Consider the following 6,062-nt stretch of genomic DNA (forward strand, 5'->3'; position numbering starts at 1 on the left):
TCAGGCTGTCTCAGCTACATTGCAGCCAGATGTGTGTGATGATAGTGGAATAACATCTAAATGTCGTTAGGTAATGTCCGTATTAGCCATCAGCTTTTCAAAACACATTGGCTCTCCGCTGGAAATCTTACGGAAAACTCCTCCAGCAATTGAGATCTGGGTCACCCAACTAAGCAGCTGTGGAGAACATTTGTTTCTGTGGGAGCTGGTGCCTGGTTGGGCAGTGTTGCCCCACTGCTCAGCAGCACTGTCTCACTTGCCAGGCACAGGCACACGGCACATGGGGCCATATGGCATAGGACTGATACTGCTTTGGATTGGGGGCCTAGGAACCCACAGGATACAGGGGAAGCTGCAGCACAGCTCCAAGCCTCTGTCTTGCTCGGTGAGCACCTACCCAAAACAGCCAGGGAGACAGTGGGGTAATCTGGCACAGAGGATCCCAAAACCAGGAAGGCTGCCCTGAAAACACCTGAGCCCTGGGCTGCCTGCTGAGGAGCAGTAGCAGATGGCTGGGGCAGCCTCCGGTGGGAGCAGTGGTGGCAGTGCTTCCACAGCTGGGCTGGGGGCAGGGGTCTGGCTTTGGCACTGTTAGTCATGGGCTTCAAAGGAGTGTAAGGAAAGGGAAAGGTGAAAAGGAAGACAGGGCTGACACTTCTTTGAAAGAAGCAGAACAGAAAAGCAGGTAGATGTGGGGTAAAAAGCCCCTGGAGGTGCAGACACAGCTGCCATGAGGCCCGTGCAGCAAAGGGCAGCAAAAGGCATCAGCCTTAACTTTGCCTTCCCCAAAAGAGGCCCTCTGTAACAAGGTGGCACTCGTAGGATCTGTTAATCCTAGTTGAAGCTGTGCCTCAATTTAGTGCTTCCTGGTAACTTTTCTTAGCCTACTATTCAAGGTCTCATGTAGCCTTTTTTTTTTCAAAGAGAAATCTGTGTCCTTCCTGAACATAAATTCCTGAGTTGACTAATGCATTTATATCTACTACACACACAGTAAAACTCATCAGGCTCCAGTAATTGTGGCATTAGCTTAAAATCACAGGGTTCTCCTGGCTTTAAGATTCAGAGAACATCTTTGCCTTTGTCTTTTAAATTTTGCAGACATTATTAATGTCAAGAATCCCATTGATTTTTGACCATATGTATTTCTAAACTAAAACTAAACAATTTTTGCATAATACTATGTCACCATGAGTTCATTGTTGATGCTAATACTTGTGGTTAAAGTCTGAATAAAGAAACACTACCACTATGCACAGCAAGCAATGCATCAGAGAGGCAAGGAAGTGTTCTGCAGCCCTGAAGTAGCTGCAGTTGAAATCCATTTCCTAGCAGCTCATTTGCTTGCAGTTCTGTAGATGTTAAGCATAAGCAGAGGTATCCCCATGCTGCACTGAGAGTTAACTCCCATCTCATCTGTGTTTAGCTCCAAGTCAAACAAAGCTCTGAGCATATACTTATATTAGCAAAGGTAGATTATTAATGATATATGTTAAATAATCGCTGTTTACTTTTGTGTCCCTTCTTGGGCTTGGGTATGTTCAATCCCTACAAACATCTGATAAATCTCTTGAAGTCAATGTAACCTAATGTATCCTCATATAAACTTTTCTTTAGGTTTCTTGGTCTCAAATCATATCTGACTCTCAGCTGGACAAGCAGCCAGGAGTATTGGATTCTTTCCAATATAGGTCCATGAAAAATTTTACGTCACAGAAATAGAGTGAGTATTTTGCTAAGAGGAAACACTGACCAGCTTTCTACTCCAAGTTTGCACATGGAAGTGTTTTACAAGGGTGCACTGACCTGATTTTCAGATATAGAATATGCAAATCTCTGATATTCTTTCAATAAACTTTTCTGTAATGCAAGTCACAATGAAAACATGAACAGGTGCTGTACAGCATGTCTTGCATGCAAACATATAAGCATATGTAAAGTGAAATATTTCCACTTTAAAATGCAATTACTAGGCTAGATAGAAGTTTATTTTTGTCTTTTTAAAAATAAATCAAGTTTCTACCAGAAGAGTGAGAAAATTTCAAGACATTTCTCAAAGTTATATCAGAGGATTCATGGTCAGTGTACAGATGTTACAAGGAAAACACTCCTGAGATTGCTTGTCATCCTGTTCTGTTTTACAACAGCATACAGAATTTGGGGTACCTCATTAAATATCAGTGTAAGAAGAAAAATGTTTGCACCTGAGAAGCATGCAATATGGATATAATAATGTTTGTCAGCAATTATGTTTAAATATTTAAGGAAATAGTTAAATGGGGTAGAATTATGTTTCTTACCTGCTTTAAACCCAAATACACAGTGCCCAAAGGGTCACAGTCACTACACAACAGGTAATTCCAACAAACATTCTGTCCCAGTGGACGGAAGGCGTGTTGTGGAGTAGACTGTGTGCTATGCTATGAAAAGGTACTATACATTCATAATCTTGTGATGGATAAACCATTAACTGCTTGTCTACTGATAAAACTTTGACCTTTTCCATTCCACCTAGGAAAAAAGTTTTGGCATGTGTGTGTATTACCTCCTGGGAACTGACTCAGACCAGGCCTGCATATACTCTGGGGAGGGGTGTTGGCTGGCAGAGGATGAAATCGAGCCAGGCACTGTTTCTGGAGCTAGCACACAGGGATTAGTCCCTTTTGGCCTCAGTTCATTTGCTAGCACAGCCATAACCACCAGGCTCTGCAGCAAGGTGGCCACACGGGACCAGGGAGGATGCTGTGGGAAGGTCTCTCCTCTGCAGAAATGTTCCTCTTGGTGCTGAAAGGAGGTGGAAATGCTGTCTGTATTAGGAGTGGCCCAGGGCAGGCACTTGGCACACACTTTCAGGACAGTATACGGCATTTCCATGCTACGTAATTTGAACAGGCAGTGCAGAGCCTTCTTGCATCCCCTCTGTGCACTTCCAGCACTATATATGGTCACTCAGAAGGCAGTGGCACAACTGGGAAAAAAATCTGCATGGCACACCTGGGAATAAAATCTGTGTCTTCTGATTGATCCAGAAGAGAGCAGGGAAGCAAAAGAAAATGGGTAAAAGGCAAAAGTAAAATGTGAAGGGGGAAGAAAAGTTATACCACCAGAGCTGCCAAAATCAGCATCTTTTTCTGCATACTAGTGTGTATCCTGCTGACAAATTCAAAGCTAAGAGATGATATCACAGTCCAAGAGAAGAGGAAAATAGAGTTATTTTAAGAATGAGTTGGAATAAACACTGTCTTTTTTGTCATCAGCAATCAGTGGATTAATTCCCCATGTGTGAGTAGGAACAGTACCTTGTTTTTATATGGTGTTTTTCATTAGTGAGGAAAGGAGGTTTGTTTGGTTTTTTTTAATTACTGAAGCAATTCCATCTCAGTTTAAAAAACAAGGCTCAAAAAGCTGATGTGACATGCCAAAGATGTATGGAAATGCAGTCAAAAAAAAAAGGCTCAGGTCTCTTGGGATGTGGCCCAATGATCTAGACACTAGATACTCCAAATACTTCTATTAATACTACTAGATACTACTGTTTCTGTAACACATTACAGATTATTATGATGTTTTTTCTTCTTACCAAGAGTAAAGATAAGTAAGGTAAGTTATGCATTAAATCTTCTTGGTGGCAATCTGCAAGGTATTAATAATAATACTCATGTTCATATTCAAAGAAACTGATACAGAAAATAGAAAAACACATCTAATGCTTAGTGATCAAGACATTCCATATTGAAGAAAGCACCTAAGGACATAGGAAAGACTGAGGAAATCCTGAAATAATTCGATTACTTTTACAAATGGGAGTTCCAAAATTGTTAATAAGCTTCTTCAGACAGCCAAATATCTTAAGTGTCTGCTCACAGAGGTTTTAGTTAAAGACAGGCTGTGCAACTATTGGGACAAACCTCCAGGTGGGACAAGGCTGCCTGCTGTCCCTCTGGGTGCAGCTCTGTCCAGCTGTGGGTCTGCCTGCCTCTCTGTAGTAGCCCTTGTGTTACGAGCGTGCCTCTTGCCCTAGATCTTTCCTTTCTCTCTGTTATCCTCATTAGCATGGAAAACAGAGAAGGGAAAATATCCTCAGTGCTGGGATCAGCACAGAGGCACAAGGAGGGCACAGGAACCCCGACACCCAGCTGATGAGTGGAAGTCTGAGGGTGGGAGGATACAGCTGTCTCCTGGCCATCAAGGGGCCATTTGAGCCTTTTCCCGGCCACTGAGGGGCCCTTTGAGCCTTTTAACTCAACGAAGTGATGGTTGTATGGCCCAGCTATCTCACTGCTGTCAAACTGTGCAAAACAGCAATGCTCAGCTGAAGAGAACATCTCCTCCTTGTCCTGCTCACAAAGAATGCTTAGGACCCTTGCACGTGTTAATTGCTTTACTGCCTCTTGCCATAAACAGTTAAATGTTTGTTTTTCTGTGGTTTAAAGGGACAAGAATGTAAAACTGAGTCTAAGAGACACATGGGAAGATGCTCATCCCTGAGCAGAACTAGTACAGACAAAGCAGAACCAAAGTGTAATTTGGATCTTGTGGATGGGGGAACTGAGTCACAGAGTAGTTCAGTGACACTAAGTTAGGTTACATCCATAAGCTTATCTAAGCTAAGTCTGAGGTTTGCAATACATTGAAAGCATATCCAGCTTCTGAATCACAGGTCTGAGTGATTTGCTAATAGACATGCTGCTAGATGATTGCAGATATTTTTAAATGACAAAATAGGAAAGAAATAGGAATTAATTCTCATGGTTATTTGCATTGCTGTTTCTGTTCAATGGAAACAACATCCCTTCTTCTTTCCTTTTCATAGCTGTCATCACAGATGTCTTTGACCAGCGTGTTGTGTTTAGATATATGAAATATTGTAAGTCCAAAACCTTCGTTTGCAAGCCCAGGTTTGCAAATGGAAGACAATTTATTAACTGGGAAGTTAAAGTAGGATTGTGAGTAAAAAAGATTGTGAACTTCTAACTTTGCATTAATGTTTTATATAAAAATTAGGCGGGAAAATGGCATAAGAAATGAGATGGCAAAACCAACACGAATCAATAAAAACATTTTGAAAGATAGTACACTTTTATGTATGAAAATATTAAACCATGTTTATATGATAGAATAATCAAACTGAAGGGAAACCTTAATACTTGCAAATGTGTATATGTGATGCAGCTGCAGGGAGATAAAACCACTCTTGAGTGACTGGATATGCTTCTTTTGCTTTCCTCCATTTCTTTTAAGCCTTAATTAAAGCCAGATGTTTCTTATTGCCTTTTTTTTGTTGTTTTCAGGCATGCACAAAGTGCTGTGCCAGCAGTAAACACCATCTCTGACTTTTTTTTATGTGTCAACTGCATCTGGCTGAGTCAGAGTCACAAACCAGTAAAATTCCAGCAAGGCAATGCAAGCTTTCACTCCTGCTGTCATTCCTGTTGAGAGTGGGAAATTGGCATTGCTCTTTCTGGGATTGATGCACAGGAGCCATAAAAATCCAGCCTGTGCCTGAGAACCTTGCCACTGGCAAATAACACTGGAGGCAGACTGGAATGCTGTATACTATGAACACAACTGCCCCTCCCATACTCTTAAGAGTGCTGGGAGTGATTTCTTGTGCTTAATTGCTATTCAGTTGTATAGAACTGCAATCTGTTTTCTATTTCTTCTTTGTCCCCCTCAGGGACTCAATGGCTGGTAACTACAGCGTGTAGAAGTAACCATTTCTGCTCCAATTTCATGCCCTTACTGTGACATTGACCTCTTAGGTGCCATCTCTGGCAGAATATTTTGTCAGTAAATGGCAGTGGTCTATATGTGAGAGCTTTCTTTCCAAACCAAATTGCAAAGTATTAATGCTGTAGTATTTATAATGATGTTTTTCAACTACTTTTTAAAACTTATTTTCATTCTAAGAAGTGTATCAAATATAGAAATCCATGAACTGCAACAAATACCTAGCAAAGAGATAGAAATTACTGTTCCAAAAAGTCATCTGAGGACAAGTTATGACTTACTTGACAAATATTAGGCTTTTTACTCCCACATATTTTGAGCAGGCACATATT

Source organism: Pseudopipra pipra, chromosome 2 (assembly GCF_036250125.1).
Source record: "Pseudopipra pipra isolate bDixPip1 chromosome 2, bDixPip1.hap1, whole genome shotgun sequence".
NCBI classification, from domain to species: domain Eukaryota; kingdom Metazoa; phylum Chordata; class Aves; order Passeriformes; family Pipridae; genus Pseudopipra; species Pseudopipra pipra.